Source organism: Triturus cristatus, chromosome 4_1, assembly GCF_964204655.1.
Source record: "Triturus cristatus chromosome 4_1, aTriCri1.1, whole genome shotgun sequence".
Taxonomy (NCBI): Eukaryota; Metazoa; Chordata; class Amphibia; order Caudata; family Salamandridae; genus Triturus; species Triturus cristatus.
Window position 1 is genome coordinate 872,687,401 of NC_140585.1, and position 22,404 is coordinate 872,709,804.

The following is a 22,404-nucleotide window of genomic DNA, read 5'->3' on the forward strand; positions in this document are numbered from 1 at the left end:
AGACAGTGTGTCGAAACGCGTCAAGTCAATAAATACTCTATCTGCTTAAAATACATCCTGAGTGCGACTGTTTCCTGCGTTGCTCGCAGCGCGAGATATTGACATATATATATATATATATATATTCACTGAAAAACCCAAAGGTTACAGGGACGTTATGGTTAGACTGACATTACACTCGTACAAAACCAGCGAAATTCAGCAGTTATAGTTAGCTGAGTTAACTATAACAGACACCCCCGCAATGCACTGTTTATGACTTCACATATTACATCACTCATGACATGGTCAGTGATATCACTGAGGACATCACTGGTGACATCTCAAATGACTTCACTGATGATGACATCATCCAGTGATTGTGAGTTTTTTAAAAACATACTGTTAAACATATATAGTAAGGTAAGTGGCTATGGGAGTTTCTATATGTGTGAGTGAGTGGATGAATAAGTGGTGTATACAAGAGTGAGTGGGTATGTGAGAGAGTGAGTGTGTCAGAGGGTGAATGAGTGAGTAGCTGTGTGAGTATCTGTATGGGTGAGTGAGGTGGTGTTTAAATGGGTGTAACGGTGAATGAGAGGATGGATGAGTGGCTGTATGGGTGAGGGTGCAGGTGTGTCAGCAGCTGTAAATGGTGAATGAGAGAGTGCATGAGTGGCTGAATGGGTGACTGAGCAGGTACAAAAATGTCTGTATGGGTGAGTAGCAGGGTACATAAGTGACTGTATGGGTGTATGAATGGGTGTGTAAGTGGGTGTATGGGTTAGTGAGTGGGTGTGTGAGTAGTTTTCTGCGTGCCAGAAAGGGAGTGTGAGTGGCTGTATTGGGAAGTGAGTGTAAAAGAGGTTGTATGGGAGAGTATGTACATGTCTTAGTGACTGTATGGATGAGTAAGTCGATGTCTTAGTATATCTATGTGTAAGTGAGTGGATGTGTGAGTAACTATACGGGTGAATGAGTGGATGTGTTAGTAACTATGGGTGAGTGAGTAGATATGTGAGTATTTGTATAGGTGACTGAGTATGAGAATGGATATATGGGTGCATGAGTGGATGTGTAAGTGCCTGTATATCTGTATAACTGTATGTGTGAGTTGCTGTATTGGTCACTGAGTAGTTGCATGAGTGGCTGTATATGTGAGTTAGAAGTTGCGTTAGTGGCTGTATGGGTGACTTGATGTGTGAGTGGCTCTATGAATCAGTGAGTAGGTGTGTGAGTGTAGATGATGTCATCAGTGATGTAATCAGTGATGGAATTTGAGATCACATGAGTGATGTCATCAGCGGTCAGTTGAGAAGTCATCAGGGATGTCATGAGTGATGTCACTGACCATGTCATGAGTGATGTAATATGTGAACTCCTAAGCAGTGCATTGCAGGGGCGTAAATTATAGTTATCTCAGCTAACTGTAACTGCTGCATTTCTCTGGTCTGTATGAGTGAAAACCCTTTTTTTCAGTGAATTTCTATTTTTTTTAACTAGTAGTCACGTTTGTAGAGTGGTTGAGAAAGGGGGTGGGGCTTTTGGCCAGCTCTCACGAACCCCGCTGTGTCTCACTTACTAGAGGTAATAGGAAGGCTTCTTGCCCCCTAAACACCCACAGCTTCCAAGAGGACTTCATTCCCCAACCAGAAGTGTACCAGGAGGTGCGTTTGGAGAGTGGTGGAGAAAGGGTGTGTGGCCTCCAAAGACCTTTCAGCAATCCTGCTGTGTGAGATTCACTGGAGGTAACAGAAGGCTTGTTGGATCCCACGGACCCTCCGCAGTCAAGATTTCAACCCCCCCAACCAGTAGTGCGACAGGAGGTACATTCGCAGACCGGTGGAGAAAGGGGGCATGGCCTCGGACGACCTCTCAGAAATCCTGCTGTTTGGGACTTACAGGAGGTAACAGGAGGGCTTGTTGGTCCCCAAGGACCCACAGCATTCAAGTGAGCATTCAAGTGAACATCATCCCCCAACTAGAAGTGCACCAGAAGGCGCATTTGCATAGTGGTGGGAAAAGGGGCGTGGCCTCTGACAATCACTCCGCAGTCCCACTGTGTGGGTCTTACTGGAGGTAATAGAAAGTCTTGTTGGCCCCCAAGGACCCTCTGAGGTCAAGGGAACTTAATTCCCCAACCAGCAGTGTGCTAGGAGGCACGTTTGCAGAGTGGTGGAGAAAGGCGACATGGCCTCCAAGTCCTCTCAGCAATCCCGCTGTTTGAAACTTACTGGAAGTAACAGAAGGGGTTCCTGGTCTCCAAGGACCCTCAAGGACCCTGGTCTCCAAGGACCCTCAGCATCCAAGGGGGCTTCATCCCCCAACCAGCACTGCGCCAGGAGGCGAGTTTCTAGAGTAGTGGAGCAAGAGAGCCAGGACTCCGGCAACTTGCCGGTCCCGCATTTGTTTTTTTTTTTGTTGTTTTTTTTTACAAGAGTGGAGCCGGTTGGCACCCCTTCCCTGGGCAGATTTGGGCCCTGGGTACATCATCTCCTGGGGCCAGGCCTTACTGTAAAGGGGGAAGGGTCCTGCCTTTCTTTTTTTTTAAAGTATTTTTAATCTAAAATGGAGGGGGAGCTGAGGGCCCCCCCTCCTAGTCTGATTTCAGCCCCAGTGGCCTCATCATTTGGGGCCCTGCCTCTTTTAAAAACATATTTTAATAAATCATGGGAGAGGGGCCCACATCTTCCTGGGCCGATTCCAGCCCCTGGGAAACCATCTCCCAGGGACCAGCCTGTAGGGTGTTTACCCTGGTCCCAACCACTGCAATGTTGGGGACCGTGGGGGAAGCCTGAAGGCCCCTGCAGTCCCTGCCAGCTCCCCGCCTCCTGCAGGAGCCGGCATTGCTTTGACACAGAGGGAGTTGCTAACATGCAGCTCCCTCTGTGTCAAAGCAATTGTGCTCCGCTTTGAGTAAGCGAGAGCAAAATGCTCTCGCTTGCTCAAAGCAGAGCATAGTTTGCTATGGCTTGGCTGGAGCAGTAAAGCTCCTTCCAAGCCATAGCAAACAGCTATGTCCCAGAAGTGGGCACTCACGGACATAGCAGGAGCCGGCCCTCAGGGGTGGCGGTCCCCAAGTCCATCTTTGGCTCCAGGAGGGGGCCGTACGGTGCCCCTCCAATCTGTACCAGGGAGGTGGTAGACCACGGGCCGGTGGTCCGCAACAGACCCCCTTCATTATATTTTTTTTAACTCCGGGGAGATGGCGGTCCTCAGGACAACGAGGGGATCTAATGGGTCCCCCGCATTACTATTATTCATTGCCCCAGGGAGGTGACGATCCCCGGGGCTCAGGGTGGTGGTGGTAGGGGTGGGGGGACGTGCAGCCACCACATACTATTACATGTGCCCACGGGCTTGGCCCACCTGGAGATTTTTTTAAACACATGGGCGGGAGCCTGCACTTGTGTTTTTTATATTATTTTTACAGTGAATGCACAAATTCATTGCAACATAATGGGAAAAGAATTACATAATGCTTTTGGGGGTCAGGGTATTCTTACCCTCCCCCTTTTCTTTATTTTGACTTTTTTGGGGGGAAGCAGAGTCCTATGATGGCTGCCAGCACTTCCTGGTTGAAGTGCTGGCAGCCTATCAGAGTTGTGCATTTCCCTGCACAAACTTGTCTTTTTTCGTAAAGAATTTGTGGCCAGAGATATCACAAACTTTTTGCTCTTAAATTTCTCAAAAACTACTGAACAGATTTGCACCAAATAACAAAAAGCACAATCTGCATAACAACATCTACCTTTCTGCCAAATTTGGTGTAATTCCGTCCAGCGGTTCGGGCTGTAGGTTTGACTACGCATCCTATGGGAATTAATGGAGAAAACACTTTTTTTGAGTCTTGAGTCCCCTTTTTCTCAGCTCCCGCTTAACGGATCACCCTGAAACTTCCCATGCACAACAAAACTTCCCATGCATAACCAGACTTACTATGCCACATTTTTGGGTAAGTTTCGTGAACATTAGTTAACCGGCACCATAGATTTAGACAAGTCCAAAAATGCTTTTCCTATGGAAACCAGGTCCTAACTATAGCGACCTACTGGCAACCGCCAGTAGGTAATATGTATGCCTACTGATATATAAATCAGTAGGCAGTGCTGGCAGTCGCCAGTAGGTAGTTGTAGTGAGGACCAAAATTTCCATAGGAAAAGTGTTTTTTTGTTTTACCAATAACTTTGGCGCTGCTTGGCGAATCTTCAGGAAACTTTCACAGAACTTCCCCTTTTTGGTTCAGCTACTGTATTGAATGTTTCAGGATGATACGTCAAGTGGAGGCCGAGAAAGTATATTTATATATATATATATAGATATATATATATATATAACATTGAGGATGGCAGAAGCGCCGAAACGCATCTGTCTGGTGTACTTTTTTTTAAAGTTGTGGCAATAAATACTTATAAAATCAATGCTCCTAGTGTGCACCTTGTTTATGGTTTAAGGAACGTAACCGCATGTTTGACAAGTATATGTGCTTTCGCAAGCACAGGAGGTTGCACCCGTGTTGAGTGGTGCGGCACCTTTGGCGAAGACAGAAACGTATATATATATATATATATATATATGTATATATATATATATATATATATATATATATATATTATTTATTTATTTATGTACCACTGAATCCCTGTATTTCTTCATGTCTGATCCACGTCTGAAAAGCATGTAGGTACTTCTTTAGGGATAAACCCCTATTCATGTATGACCATTCCATGTTACTAATTGAGATGCTGCATTTTTGTTTGGAGCATAATTTCTTTTTGTTTGAGTAATGGCACAAATAGGTGACAGAGACTGCCATGGGAAGGTGCTTTGCTACAAGTTATGCCGGGATGTTCATGGGACGAGTTTGAGCACATATGGGCAGAGGGCAATGAAGAATGGGCCAGACATTTAATATTATGGTCAAGATATATTTTTTTGATTTGGGATGGCTCTCAGGAGACCCCAGATGCCTTTTTGGAAAGGATAGGAGAAAATGACCTTAACCTATGATTCACCAGCAGGACAGAAACTAACAGCAGAGATTTTCTAGATGTAAAAGTAGAGATAGTGGGTGAAAGCATTGATACAAACCTATTCAGGAAGACCACTGCAGGGTACAGTATTCTGCATGCACACAGTCACCATCCTATGAAACTCAAATGGAGTATCCCCTACGGAGAACTCTTAAGAGCAAAAAGGAATTGCAGTAACAACAATTCCTTCAAAAAAGAAGAGAACACAATAGTGGGGAGATTCAGGCAGAGAGGGGGAGATTCAGGCAGAGAGGGTACCCAGAGAGAGTGATCAAGACAGCGATAGAAACATTTCCCAATGCCAACAGAGATAGCCTTCTCAGACCCAAAGTAAAGGAGAGTAGTAGGAAAGAGATCAGGCTTATAACAGCATTGAACGACGAGTTCACTGCTGTCAACTGGATTGCAAGTAAGCACTGGCATCTGGTTAAATCAGACCTTCTTATAGGTAAACTAGTCAGCCACCGCCCACATATTACCTACCGCAAAAGTTACTCCCTCAGGGACATGCTGGTGCATAGTTATCCAATATGTCAAAAATAAGATCCCTTTGGGTTTCTCATAAGCACACTATAGATCACACTAATCTTACATACACTCTAATCACCGTTATGGTTCTGCCATAATCTAGAATTGTAAGATGAGGCTAGCATGTCTCCCGACACTATACACGTTGTGGGCCACTTCCATGAGACTTAATGATAGATGCGAGCCAGGTGTCATTAGAGAATAACTGGATGGGGGCTTTAGATAAACTTCATTGTACAATTGGCATACACTAATCACGGAGTGATTCTCTACGGACAAGCCGACTGTCCATGAGGGCCAGAACCACTGGCTCTTTTTTAGAATGTAAAGGTTAATGAGAGAAAAAGGAATTATTCTATAAACCTCCGTGATGACGTGTTTCTATGAGAGGACTCGTTTAAAAAGGGTAATGCACGGGTGAAATAAGGGGGCACTATAGCGCATCAGAATGGTCCTGAGATGCTTTCGCTAGTAGTAGAGAGGATGTATTTATGTGGGACAGCATGGCGAGATGTAAAAATTGGGATGAAATTCAGAACTCAGCATAGTGTTCTCTCGTACAAGTATCAACATTCTTTGATTGAGGTTGCCAAAAGCTCTTCATCCTAATTTTGAGCCATAGCTCCAGTGGCTAAATCCAATTGGGTATAAAATCAAGTAGAGTGCATATACTTTCTTTTACTTTTACATTATAGGTAATTGTGATGAAGTTCTTTTAAGTCGGAATGCTTAAAAACAGGGCAGAGTTAATAAACCGTCCTCTCCTTTCTTTATATCATTTGGTGAACTATAGGGTTCAAAGGACGAATTGATCGACACACAGAATCTAGCAGATCTGTGAAGTTTATGGAATTATAATTCGAAAAACCTAAAGACTCTGGTTTTATATAAAAGGTAGAGTTTGAATCATTTTCTGAATCATGATGAAAAAAGAAATCTGATCTGATGAGGGAGGTTATCTTATAATGTATTTTTCTATTTTTCTCCCGTGCTCAAAGTATCCATAGAACAATCCCACTTTTACCACTGATGAATCGCATGGTTAATGTTGAGAATCAATATTGTTAAGGAAGGAATGCAATATTTTCTCCTTCCTACAAGCTTGTTCTTTCAGTTGATTAGGTGGGTACACACCCCTACAACTATAATCATTAACATTCAAGTATGATAGAATAGGGATGGTGTATGAATGAAAATGTCACTCCCTTTCTCCTTAATTCTAAATGATCATGTGATTGGTGCGACATGAAAGGTGTGCATGGAAGACAAGAGATCTCCCCTATAAAACCCATTCACATACGCATAGATATATTTTAAATTATTATTTGTGATAGGTCTATCCATTGAGGAACGTTTACACTATGAGTTTGTTGTATTTATTGAATGCTTCTTATAAAGTTAATTACGGTAAATGCATTATAGTATATAGCAATGTTTTTGTGAATAGTATCTAATATGTTGATTTTTTATATGCATATATTTACTAGATTATTGTGCTGGGAGACACCAAAATATAACTGTTAGCCTGAAGAAGGTGGTGTATTCAATCAAACCACCGAAACGCGTCACTTTGATTTGAAACCGCACCCAAGCATCACTGGCTATTTCACAATAGGGATTTGACCGAACATTTACATCTGTGTCATGTAATTTCGAACTCTAAATGAAATATTAACGAAGCCTGCGTGTCTTGGTTTCCGAAATAGAGCTATTGAACTCTATATTGATTAATTTGTGTTGTATCCTCCCAGGAGTTTCGAATATTAGGTGTGTTTTTAATAATACTGTCATTTTATGTGGGTTTTTTTTCATAAAAGAAAAGAATTGATCAATGTAATTTTTAATTATACTTGAATTGAATAAGGATCCTGCCAATAAAGATATCTTGTATTTTACTTTTCCGGGTTTCGATTCCAGTAACGGTGATTAGAGTGTATGTAAGATTGGTGTGATCTATAGTGTGCTTATGAGAAACCCAAAGGGATCTTGTTTTTGACATATTGTCTGTTTCTGGTGTCCTGTCCCTTTGGTGAGAAGGGCCCCTCTCTCTAATTTTGGCATAGTTATCCAAGACAACAATGCAACCACAAATTTACGATGTTCGAGAAGGAGCGTTCCATATGAATTCAAAATTTAACAGTCCAATACTGTAGTCCCGAAAAGTAGAAAGATGTTGTTGAGATGTTTGCTTCAAGTTCAGATGTTTATTTTTCAATGGAATTTACATCATCAAAACATCATCCAACTCCAAAGAAAATAGTGCAGTTACAGCCAAATAGTGTAGTTACAGCCAACGCGTTTCATCCTTCTTTAGGGCTTCATCAGGGCTGTAAAGTAGAAATACACAAGATCACAATTTTATTCATGATGTCATAAATCAAATCTCGAAATCACTCTTCCTAAACCAATATAAAGGTACCTGCCTATTTAACAATCTATACATAATATCGGGGAGACATTTTTTTAAATTCAACAAATAACAAAATCCTTGTGTGCAGGTGCAATATGATCCCATATTTATTCATTAAATAATGATTTATGAAACAATAGCAGATCGAAACCCTCACATTAACGAATGGCTCATTGGCATAGTGGATCTATAATTAATATATCCACTATATTGCGAGTACCCACTAAATCCTGTACCCATCATAATTCTGATGCTAGTCTCCACCCACTCAGAAAAACTTTATTATTTTATGGATACAGTGAAGTTGAATCTTTCTCACCTCCTATTTATTCCAATCTTAATATCCTCCTGATCCTGATTAGATATGACAGCCAAAATCCAAAAGATTATTATTGGAAATAAATGCCAGCTCACTGCAACAATAACCAAAAGGATGTGGTTCAGAAAACATCCCACGAAAAAATCACTAGTTATATCCCCTCTTGCTTGTTTCATGAACTGTTTTCACAATTGCCTCACCTGCAATCTCATTAGAATAAAGCCTGTTCTCTACTCGAATCAATTCAATGCAAAGTAGCCAGATTTATTTCTTTTAAAATGCTCAGTTCTGTGAAAAAGCCAATTCTGTATGAAAAATAAAACAATGCAAAAATGAAGTATCCCATTCTTAATATAATGTGGATACAAGTAGTGCGCACTACTTGCAATCCCAACATTTGTTATCATGATGGAACAATACAGAATCTGTAGCTGCGGCTGAATGTAGGTTGATGAAGAGGTTTGATTCATTGGGATTACTTTGGATACAAGCCGCTGGACTTAAATTACACAGAAGGGGGCTTATAGATTTTGTGCATAAACTGGCAACCATTAGCGATACAGATAATTTTTAGAGGAGAGATATTGTGTTTGGTGAATATTTAATACTAGATCTATTGCATAGAAAATTGACAGTTTCAAAACGGTTGAAGATACAGCCGAATGGAGGGATTACCATTAATGTTATTGCCAAAATAGGTAAAACTCGTAAGGTAAGAATAGCCAAAAGGAACAGGCCTTTTCCTGAGGTTATTTTAGAATTATACTCTTAAGATTTCACATGTGGTATTTACATTTGTTAACCTTAGATTGACATATGATTCGACATAACAATGAAAAAGTTTATGACCAAAATTGTTGGAAGAGCAACATTTGATATCACAAATTTAAGATTTAAAATTATCGAAAGAACAGTTATCATGGGGGTGCGAATAATACAGCGTCGTGTCGATTTGAGTGGCGCGTGCTCTGGGGTTCGAAAGAATCTATTCCTAACGATAACATAAGAATTAAGCATTTATCTCAGTCACGCGACCCCCAGTAATTAATATAATGAATGTGAGGCAGAATGCCTGACGATTTCAATCGTGCGATGAGGAGGGTATCTATACCGTAAAAAAGTAAAGAATAATAGCGGCCCGGAAAGAACACACGCGTTAAAGAAACAGTAGGCAGTGACTAATACACTGAAACATATGGCAGCGGACCGGATAGGAAACACGAGGTTAGGATTCAAATTAAGTAAGTTTCGATTGGTTGGTTCATATATTTACGTCAGGAGGAGGTTCAATCTCTTTAAACTTGGGGGCATCTGATTGGTTCTTTTAGTCTTGCCGGCAGTTTGATAGGATGTCCGGGAAGCCCATTCAATTTGCATAATTGAAGGCTTGAAATTCGAGCATTTGATTTGATATTTTGCGTTATAAAGAAGGAGCCTGGCGGTGAAAAGGTGGCATTATGGATTTATCGCACCGGATTGTGGCAGGTCGGAGTATTTTCTCTAATGACAGCCGTTGTGATTTGAGCAGGTATGAAGGGTCCGGTATACGTTTTTGTTTTCTGCATTAAAATATAAGTGATGGTGACGCGGGATACTTCATTTTTGCATTGTTTTATTTTTCATGCAGAATTGGCTTTTTCACAGAACTGAGCATTTTAAAAGAAATAAATCTGGCTACTTTGTATTGAATTGATTCGAGTAGAGAACAAGCTTTATCCTAATGAGATTGCAGGTGAGGCAATTGTGAAAACAGTTCATGAAACTAGCAAGAGGGGATATAACTAGTGATTTTTTGTGGAATTTTTTCAGAACCACATTCTTTTGGTTATTGTTGCAGTGAGCTGGCATTTATTTCCAATAATAATCTTTTGGATTTTGGCTGTCATATCTAATCAGGAGGATATTAAGATTGGAATAAATAGGAGGTGAGAAAGATTCAACTTCACTGTATCCATAAAATAATAACGTTTTTTGAGTGGGTATAGACTAGCATCAGAATTATGATGGGTACAGGATTTAGTGGGTACTCGCAATTTAGTGGATATATTAATTATAGATCCACTATGCCAATGAGCCATTCGTTAATGTGAGGGTTTGGATCTGCTATCGTTTCATAAATCATTATTTAATGAATGAATATGGGATCATATTGCAACTGCACACAAGGATTTTGTTATTTGTTAAAAAAATATTCTCCCTGATATTATGTATAGATTGTTAAATAGGCAGGTACCTTAATATTGGTTTAGGAAGACTTATTTCGAGATTTTGATTCATGACATCATGAATAAAATTGTGATCTTGTGTATTTCTACTTTACAGCCCTGATGATGTCCTAAAGAAGGATGAAACACGTTGGCTGTAACTACACTATTTGGCTGTAACTGCACTATTGTCTTTGGAGTTGGATGATGTTTTGATGATGTAAATTCCATAGAAAAATAAAAATCTGAACTTGAAGCAAACATCTCAAGGACCTCTTTCTACTTTTCGGGACTACAGTATTGGACTGTTAAACTTTGAATTTATATGGAACGCTCCTTCTCGAACATCGTAAATTTGTGGTTTTTGGGTTGTGGCCTTAACGGTGAGCCATAAGAAGTTGAGCGTATGTAACCCACAACAATTAATAATAAGACTCACTGGTGCTCATAGGGTTTGACCTTCACCGTTACTCTTTGGTATTTCAACAATGCAACCACTTAGGGTCCTGGCTGAGAGAACTACCAGTGTTCTACAGATGCTGGAAATGCAAAGCTTGTGCCCATAGTCCCAATGTGAAGACATATCTCTTACCCACAGGGAGGAAGGCTAAGATAAAAACCTTTCTGAATTACAACACTGACTATGTTATGTATGTTTTGGTATGCATATGTGGTCTACGATATGTAGGCAGCACTATGTACCCAGTCTAAAAACAGATCTTGGAGCACCTACGCGCTATCAAGAACCATGACACCAGTTACCCAGTGGCAAGACATTGTAACCAGGTACATTGACCTAATTGTGATGACATCTCATTTCTTAGTGTTGACAAGATCCCAGCGAATAAAAGAGGAGGTGACAGAGAAAGTGCTCTAAGAAAGTTGGAGTCAGAGTACATAGTTTGCCTCTACAGCAAATCTACCGGTGGCCTTAACCAATATGAAAGACTTCATACCTATTTGGGCTAGAACCACCTCTTTGGTTTGGTTTCATTTATCTGCCAATAGTGTCCTTTGGTTTCATATATAAAGATACACAACATGCCCTTTTTTGCCTAGCACTTGTACAGTTATGATATTATTAAGACAAGTTGTCTGTTCACTAAGAAAATTCTGGCAATTCAGTATTCACTATTTTTATTTTTTACACACCACATCTCACTTGCACGTCTTTTGGATTATGTTTATTTTAATCAATTTAGCCAGCGTGAAAACTAGAGGACTTTTTGAGGAAATTCCCTCCCTGATGTTTGAATGTATTTGATGCTACCTTATATTTGGTTACTTGACCACTGCAAATGCTCTGAATGCGAGATGGAAAAACAGTCACTTGACTGAAAATAGAGTCCAATAATAGCGCTATGCTAATTTTAATTTCATTTTAGTATTAATTACATTAATTACAATGTACACCATCATGACATTGGGAATATACATTTGCATAACTGCCTGCATTGTACCTTGTCAACATCCATTGAAATGTATTGACTTAATGAGTCTTTTTACCCAGTGGGAGTTTCTCCACAATATGACTAGTCCCGTCAGTCTTTATCATGTTCATTTGCTCACACTGATGTGGGTGTTTTGTTTTTACTGGAAATAGGGCACTGTTATTGTTGGCTTTGAGAAAGGCCGGTTAGCGCGAAATGCGTTATCTTCAATAAATTCATTGCTGGCCTTACTTGGGCTGCTGCGCAGGTACGCTGTTGTTATATTTAAATATATATATATATTATCTACTGGCGGTCGCCAGTAGATAGTTATAGTTAGGACCGTGTTTCCATAGGAAATCTCAAAATTCTATGAATAACTTTGTAGCCGGTTGACGAATCTTCGCGAAATTTTCAAAACTAATGGGGCGCTCCGCTCAGCTCCTACCCTGAAAGTCTCGGGGTGATTCGTCAAGCGGGGGCCGAGAAAAAAGGGGGGTCCAAAAATGCATTTTTCCCATGCATTTTTCCAAAGGACCTTTAGTCGAAGGTACAGCCCGAACGGCTGAACAGAATTACTTGAAATTTGGCAGAGAGGTAGGCCTCAGGTCAGGGAAGTGCCTTTTGCAGGTCTGGTGTCAATCTGTTCAGTATTTCCTGCGAAAATAGCATTTAAAAGCATATAAATATCTATACGCGTGCACCGTGCGCGCACGGTGCCGTGCGCGAGCGAAATTCTCATTGGTTGTTAGATGTCAGTCAACATTCGAATTGGTCGAAATCAGGAAGTGTCGGCCGCCATTTTGTCACTCGCACTGAAAAGGAAAGGGGGAAAAAAGGTGGAAAATGTGAAAAGGGGGCAGGGAAGAGAGTTCCTGACCCCCTAGCCTTTGTCCGGGGGTCACAGAAGGACCCCCAAGGGTGAAATAAACATTTATTTTTTTATTTACAAAAATCGCGGGGTGCGCGCACGGTGCGTGCACGTTGCATGGTGCACGCAGCGCACCGTGAGCCCAACCCGTTCGCGCACGGTGCACGCACGGTTAAAAACCTTGAAAAATATATATATATTAATAAATACATAACTTAGCATTTAAAAAAACGTACAAATTCACTTAAAAAACCATAGGTTTCACACACGTTATAGTTAGGAATTAGCATTAAAACACCTTGCAAATTCACTTAAAAAACCATAGGTTTCACACAGGTTATAGTTAACTATAGAAATTCCCCTGTTATAGTTAGTTCAGATAACTATAACTCGCGCGCCCGCAATCCACTGCTCATGACGTCACATATTACATCACTCATGACATGGTCAGTGGCATCACTCATGACATCACTGATGACATCATCCTTGTGATAGAGTGGCGGTCGCGCGAGTTATAGTTATCTGAACTAACTATAACGGGGGAATTTCATTGGTTTTTTACGAGTGAAATGTCCACCTAACTATAACCTGTGTGAAACCTATAGTTTTTTAAGTGAATATATATATATATATATAAAGCTCCAGGTTTCACCCAATCTGCCAAAACTCAAGACGGGTGCCTTCTCCTGCAAACGTGAGGGTGAATCACGTACAATACTCCAGCTCCAAAAACAGGCACACAGCACTCACGGGACATTGGTTGTTTTAATTAGAGCAAATGCATTTCGGCGCATTGCCTTCTTCAGTGCTCATTTCAAATGCCGTCAAAGTTACACAAGTTTAAATTGCTTCACGGGTGATTTCATTGGAGGAATGCATAGAGTAAACAACAACGAAGGACTGACAGAGTTCTTGGTGCAAATACCGATGTTATGGCAGCCATGTCTGCATGCACATCCATTACTTCAAATCTTTCAGTAATCATTTCGTTTTGCCATTATTAGTAACTTCTTTTAGTCTTTCATAGACAATGCAGCATTTAGTCTTGCATAGAATAAAAACGAAACTTCTTTTCAATGTACCTTGCATGCAGACATCTCCTTGCAGTCCTTTAGCAAATTAACAGCCATATTGACAGTCTCTCTGTCCCTCGTCACGGTAGTGACGAGGGACAGAGAGACTGTCAATATGGCACAAGGCTTTGTGGGACATGGAGGCTGTTAATTTGCTAAAGGACTGCAAGGAGATGTCTGCATGCAAGGTACATTGACCAATGTCCCGTGAGTGCTGTGTGCCTGTTTTTGGAGCTGGAATATATATATATATATATAACATCAATTAAAGTGAGATATTTATACATTTATTTTTTACCATGATTAGAAGTTAGGACCCAAATGCCAAATATGCCAGAAGAACGAGTCAATACAACCTGGGGGACTACACAAAGATTCACTTTGCTATCGCATTGTTTTACTTGGCTATATTTTAGTTCAAAGTTGTGGACTGACAGTAGAAACTCTTGTCAAATAACCTAACATACTTACTCCATTTGTAGTAAGCAATGGAATGTACTGGAATTGGAAGAAATTAGAATGTTCGTATATGTAGTTACAACTTATGGAGGCGCCAGCTTCCAAATTTCCTCAGGGTGGATAGGCGGTAAGTCAGTAACTCAAGAGATGAGTTTGCTTTCAAATGTCTTCAGTGCAGATAAGCTATAAGGCATGACATTTGGCCCCCTGTATCAGTACCAGAAATTGTATTATATGTGGCACCAAAGATGATATTACACCAATAGGAAAGGAGGAGTTAAAGGCTTAGGGTACTATATCAAAGTACCCACAATGCCACTTAGACTCTGCTATTTACAGTCAAAATCAACACAATGGGCCTGATTATGATGCCGGTCGGACTGCCCATCACGACTGCTGTGGTCCGATTCTGACTGCCGAGGGCGGGAAAGCTCCGACCATCGTATTACGATGCAACCGATGCTACCGCGGAGATCTCTTCATCGGTGGTGCCCCACTCCCCGGAAATGTCGCTGCAAGTGGGTACAAATGCACAGGAAATGTGCAGTTGTTAACACATACATGAAACATATGGGGACATGCCTTGTGCACCATGTACCCCATTGCTGGAGTGTGGCGATATCTGCAAAGTTCAGTCAATGGGGATACATGCCACATGAGGACTTACCTGGATTCTGCTGCCCATAGGACCGTACACGAGCTGTAGGGGGGACCTGGAGGAAGGGATCAACGCTGGAGTCCACCAGGGAGAAGGGGAATTGGCTGAGTATTCACCCCTTTTCCTATGTTTACAACGACTCAAGGCAGGAGGTCGGACCTCCACGGTCAGGTCTTCGGAAACTCACATCGTAATACGGATGGTGGCCGGATGTACCTGTACTGCGCGATGGCTGCTGTTCCTCTCCGACAGCCAATTCGGCAGTTTGAGGAAGGCTGTCGGAGTCAGCGGTCTGTCAGTGGTCAGTCAGAGTACAGGCTGGATGCAGAGTAATCCGGCAGTTGGACTGACCGCTTCTAAAGAGACCTTCGGCGGTCGAACCGCATCAGACAGGGCCATGGAACGCAGTCCAACTGCTATAGTGATCAGGCTCAATGTTTCTAAATGTGTACCAAGTGGTTTAGAGTGCAAAACCCAAGTACATGGGTATAAAGAATCCAAACAAAGGCTTGTCATCCCATAATGTGTCCTACTAGTACTTGGAATTTTACATACTCTTGATGCCGGATATAGAGTCTGGTTAATGGGTACTTTATCACGAATGTGACGGATAACCTGCCAGCCTTATTGAATGTGCATTATTTCCTAAAGCACTTGCAATAAGGCAGACAGGATATCTATCACATTTATGACAGAGTACACATCCATCGGACTCTTAATTAGACACATTAAGGGCATAATTTAAATCTCGGTGGATGAACGGCGACAAATATCCCGTCCGTCGAAATATAAATTCCATTATATCCTATGGGATTTATATTTTGGCGGACAGGATATCCGTCACCATTGTGATCGAGTAACCCATCCATATAGATCTAAATCAGGCCCATAATAGATTTCTGAGGGATAGGTAGGGTTTTTTTTCTCACCCACTCTACATCTCATTCCAGATAACCCAGAGTCTTAGAGTTTCTTGGGGGAAGATGTAGTTGAGTAGTAAGGTTACAGTCTATGAAAAGAGAAGACTTAGATATTTCAATCTCTGGTTCCCTACTTTATCAGATTGTCTAATTCTAGGCAAAAGGCTGTGGGGCTTATTTACAAGTCATTTGCGCTGCCAGTATGTCACTTTTTCCCACATAAAAAGCGACGCACCAGCGGTGCAAGGGCTTGTAAATATGCCCCTATGTCCCTTTATTTCAGTTTTCCCAGCCCCTATTTTGCACTATGGCATTCGGTTATTGGGATGTGAGGGTGTTATAATTTTTGGTTGGTAGATGTGCCTGAGTACTCCCAGTCAGGTGTGCCAGTGTATGTGTAAGGTTTCACCCGGAAACTGCACCCCTCGTATAGGGACATTTCCTTAAACCAGTGAAGAGATAATTTATAACCAACTCCTCATCCCCTCCTGCACACCACAGGACTGGTGGAACAAAAGGGAGTCATGCAATGACACCTGTTTACTCTGTAATGACCTGCTGCTGAGACTGCTCACATCTTACAACATTCCTCTACCCCAAGAGAACTCTTTCTTTATTTTGTCACTGGCTATTAGTGAACTTGCAGACACACATCAAAATAATTTTGTTATGATGGAATGGGGAGAACAGCAGAAATACCAGTGGTCCTTCTGTTCGACATCTCTTCCTTTTTTGGCAGGGGGTAGGTATGTGGCGTTAGATTGGAGGCTAAAAGTGCACAACTTTTCTCTTTGCAGGTTTATTTTTAGAAGGAAATATGATTCGATAGCCTTCCAATGTCCCTCCATACATCGTTCTTCATTACAAAAAATACAGCCTGCAAGGCACTTTTTCTGTTGGTGAAAACTGGAGCAGAACAAGTGACAGGCTGTTTGAACACAAACGTCTGATTCCAACAACTCTGAAATGCCCTTCTCTCATAAACATTTTCTATTTAAAGCCCTTTGAGTTCAAGGTATATCAAATGGAATTTTATATCATATATCAAAATACAAATAACCGCAAGGTTACATCACACACACATTTTCAGTTTTCCACTCTGCAGCAAGAGCAATAAGCCACCAAACTCTCATATTGCCTGTAACAAAGTATGTTAACAAGCTTTCTGGTGTGCTCCTGGCATGGAATAATAGGGACATCATCCTTTTTACTAAAAAAACACAACATTCCCCACAATGTCAGAGAGGCAGGTTACAGCCTGTACTAATTCTCGTCGGATAACCGATTCACAGTCAGCATAGAATCAGCCTCCACCAAAGCTGCAACACTCTGTATGCATCCCTGGTACCGAGGTGATGCTCAGAAGCACGTCAGCTACCAGAGGCAGGGTGCAGCAGTCAATGCAGGGGAAAGGAGCTGCTATTTATCCTGCTATGGTGTGATGACTCTGAAAGATGGAAAATTCAGGAGGAAAAGGAACAGGTATCCCCAAAGTCTTCCTCTGAATTGATCAAATGGAGGCTAAGCATACCTGAGAGAGAGGGAAGGGCTAACACAATCCAAGTCTATGGAGGGACTACGTTCTACCTTTCAGATCCAATCAATCCCAAAAGTATAGGACTAGACCTCCAGAAAGAGAGAATTCACGCAATTGGAGATAAGAAGTGGGGCTACTGGGGGGGCAGTGCCCTTAGATTCCCAAATAAAGCAAACTCACAAAACAATCCTTGCTGTTAGAAGTGAGTGTGGACACCGTACACATACAGTGATACAAAAGTGATCTACAGTTAAAGGACGAAAAGTCCTTATCTGCCCTTGGGAGGCATGCTTTGTCATTGCCCCTTTTCTTGCACTAGCATTAGAAGTTCTGGTACAAGCTGCCAGCCTCGTAAATAGGAGACCATGACGTGTTTTCTGAGCGAGATCAGGCAGGGGTGCTCTCTGGTGAGCAGGTGCTGGTGGTATCTAGAATGTGATGAAATGCAGAGGGAATATTGTGCGAGCTCCAACTACCTATTAGTGGAAACTAAGCTCTTTATTCATATCCCCAGTGGTAGATTAAAAGAGGACGAGGGATAAATCGACCCATACAGATAGGTCAATGTTTCTGCCCAACTGGCACCCTCAAACGAAAAGTAAAGGGATTCTTCAGGATGGCATGTACCTCTTTGCTAGTAACAGCCCCGTATGGGAAGTGGGGAAAAACTCAAAAGTTACAAGAGACATCTCTTTTCCATGCAGCATCTCGGCCGGGACACAAGAATTCCAGAGAACACTGGCATGGCCTGGGCATGGTGTTCAGATATTATTCTAAGTGTCACTTGCTCATCAGACATGTCAAGCTTTTTAAAGCCTGCTTTTGACCACTGCTTGTAACGCTCGATTTAAAATTATTGTACTCATCCCTGGGTGCTTAATCTATGGCTTTAGGTTACAGTAATACAAAACCATTAGTATTATTTCTTTGCACTAATAAGAATCATATTTTCCTTGGTGTATATTAAAAAGGGCTTCTATTTTGATTCAATGTACACATGCCTTCGACGATGCACATGTACTGTTCAATTAAAGTGTATTTTTTTAATGTTCTCATATAGTTACTAGGTATAGGTGTCAGCATGCTTTCTTTTATCTTCATTATATCTTTGTTGCATATGCTTGCAATAAAAAAATTATTTAACCATCACACCAGCTGGATAAGGCCAATCTTGGAAAGGGGTTGTGATTAATCCCAACTCTAGCACTGCTGTTATGGAAAAACAAATTATTTTTACTGATTGTGCATTACATAATGTCACACTACATCATTTATACTGGCATTACATACATGCAAACATACATACTATCATTTGGTAAACTAGACAATAAAATGCTGAAAAGATCACCTTTTTTTTAATAAACTTTATTCTATATTACAAATAGTTTTTTTTGTTCTGGACTGCAAAATAGGAATGCATTATATTTACATACACAGGTATACAATTAATTATAACAAAGTTACAGAAGCTTGCCTTTACCAAGATACAACTCTTTCCAATTTAAATAACATATTATTTTAGGTGCACTAAGATAATAACAACTTCCTTGCTAGAATGCGTCTCCAAAGCCTTGTGGCTCGCAGTAACACTGGACTTTATGGATATGTTATTACAAACAGTTTACTTGGAAGGTGGAAGCTTTATCAAAATCTGTGGGGCAGCTTCAAAAGGTTCTGTGTGTCTGTGCTATTTGTTTAATCCTATGCGTGTGTTTTGCTGAAAAACATGCTCTGTCCAGAAAGAAATGCAAAGAGATCAATTCATTATTGTGGGTGCCATTTTTGCTATTGTTATTTCAGGGAAATGTTTGCAATTGTTATTTCATGGGAGTTTCAGAGTCTGGTCTTCTAGTGTGTACTTTAGTCATCTACTCTACTCATGGTTGATTCTACCTGTGACCTCTATCCATCCAATATTCTCATTGAGATAATATTTTGTTGATCCCCAGATATATAATCAGCCTAAACCCTGGTGACATATTGTTGTCCATATATGAAACCTGATTGGCAATGGTTTTTTAAAAACACAGTTATCCTGCTTAGTTACTAGCAGAGAGGTTGATTGTGGATGAGCTGATATAAAGAGGCCTTCAACATGTATGAAGCAAGAATGCCTCTGACTATCCTTGTGAGAAGAATGTGCTAGTTTGTGTTTGTTATTGTGCCTTGCTGCCTTTGAGAGAAATAAGCATGAATTACAAAAGTCGCTCTGGAATGTTCACAATTTTCTGGGATACTTGGAGGTTCAAGCAGACATTGTTGACAGTAAAAGCAACCTTCGGTGGCCTGAAACATAATGAACTAGGAAAGAAGTGCTACAGTTGTCAGAATAAGTAGGAGCACTTAGCAGCTTTTTCACAACAAATCTAAATTTCAGTTGGGGGGCAGTGCATCTGGCTATTTCCAGGCATAAAGGATCATTCTTGACTGTGGAAAATGTGTTTGCTGTACTCAAAATTGTAATATGCATATTAATAGAAAAACAACACATCAGAACCACATTTCTAAGAGCCCAACTAATGGAAACCAAATTTACTGGAAAAACAAATTAACAGAAATACTGTTTAATAGAAAATAATAGAAAAACAAGAATACTTAAAAATATAATAAAAATTTACTAGAAAACAGGCCTACTATTTATATCTTCGAATTCTATATGTAGGACATTTGCACCCTAAAAAAGTATCTAAAAGGCAGTAAAAAGGATATTCTATGAATTGGTTTCTACCGAACGGTAAATGTTAATCATACTGTAAACTTCACTTAAATGGTTAGGGTGAAATGGTTTCTCGGAATTGGTATTCCATGAATGAGTCTTTCTATGAGATCTCATAGAGCCACCAACTCTTCTCACATACTACAGCACAGAAGAAGCCATTTTCTCCTCTGATTAGAGCTTTTTTACCACCAGTCTATTATGGGAGTTTTTGTAGTCAAGAGCTTGTGACAGAATGTCTTAGGCTAACAAATCCTGATACTCTTGAAGGCACTTGTCCATGCTCCTAAAATCTACAACTCTGAATCTACAGACAAAATGGCAGTGTAAATGCAGATTTTGTACATTATCAAAACCATATATCTTAAACTTTCACTGTTATCATGCAAAGAGGTCAGACCCATATGCTCCAGGCTGCACATGCATTTAACTCCTTCTTACGTGCCTTTTTAACATTATTGTTTGTTTGTACAAGCTTCGCTGCTAAAAAGAAGCAAGTACTTTATAAGTCCGCAGCAGGAAATAAATTCAGGTGATCTTGTTAAAATTTGAAATAGATGTATACATTTTCACTAATATTCATCCACCTTTCAGTTTATTTCTGTGAAAGGAATATACCTACGTTTGGCAGGCAAGACCTGTGACCATATTGGTGATCGTGTCTTTTTCACAATATTATGATAGCTTCAGCAGATACAAAATATATACAGCTGCACAGGGTGAAAGAGAGAGAGAGATAGAAAAGGAGAGAGAGATTGAGTGGGAGAGAGGGGATAGCAACAGTAAGAGTCTGTCTTAAACTAGAGCTGTGTTTCCTCAGCTAAACCAATCACATTCAATAAATAATGATGGCTTATCTGTGCAAGCTGGATTTCTTCTTCTTAATTTTTTGAGCAGACATTTTCTAACTTTATTCACAAGACATTTTGCAAGCACATCAATCATTACATTACAAGTAGCTGGCAATCAGGGTAAGTTCATATTGTCTTTGAGTTTTGATCTCGGCATGTTGTCTAAATATGAACTTGATCAAATGCACTAAAGGGACAAACGTGCTATTGATAGAATTGCCATCAGCTAAGGAATTGAACGTTTCTCATCAAACTGTGTACTAACTCAAGCTATTCAAATGTTTGCACTCACTATGCAGAAACTAGGCAGTAGTGAATATTACAGTTGCACTTGTGTTGAGTTCTTTTTTCTGTAAAAACGTGTTCATCATTAAGCTTCTTTGTGGTTCATGTGTTTTCTTTCATTAAGCTAACATTTAAACATGAAACTGTAAGATCTAAGGTTATTAAGGCTGTTGCATTTTTGAGACAAAATATTTTCAGTATGTGCTAAAATATGAGCCCAGTGTTAAGATTCCCTGGTCATTAACCTCTAATGTGTCAACTGGCGCCAAATATACCAGTAGAAAAATAGGTTAGTGACCATACTGAGCTTAGTCATATTGTTCAATACTTGCACAGTAAGAGAAACCATTGGAAGTTCACTCTAAGAACCTAAATACCTTACACTGGTTGCTAGAGATGCACTCTTATAGCGAAATCCATCTCCATACCCACAGTATACAAGAACCAGTGTGTGGCAGTACAGGAAGCTAGTCATAATGAGGTATTTGCGGTATGTTGGTAGGTCAGACATAACTTTTAAAATGTCACTAGTGATAAAAACCTACATTCATCTGTTCTACTTTAGCCCTCAATAGAAAAGATGATGCATGTGGATAGAAAGGCTGAGCCTGATGGCTGACATATAAAATATAAGTTAATCTTGCATAATGAGTTGTATGTGATGTTTTGGATGCTTTTTATGACATGAGGCAAAGCTTACCAATGGGGAGTAATAAATATTAACATATAATAATACCACTGGTTCTGAGGCCGCTAACCTACTCCAAAGCACCCACTCCTAGATATGGATGAGATTAACATTGCTCAGAGATACCTTTTGATCCGTTAGTGTTTCTTCAATGAGTAATTGAGCACTTTGATGTAACCTTCACTCAGCTAAAATAAATTGTATGTGGACAGTTTCAAAGTAACAGGCATTGCTGTGGTACAGGCTTGCATCATCCATGTTAAATCATGCCATGTCTTACATCAGCTGTATCTAGATGACTAATACAAAATGCATTATCTTTTCAACACTGAGAGGTTGAGGACCACCATCTGTAGCCTAGAAGCAACCCATGTCCTTGGGGAAAAAAAAGGCAGAGAGTATTTTGAATTTAGACAAAAAGTCTCTACGAAGTGGAAGGCAAT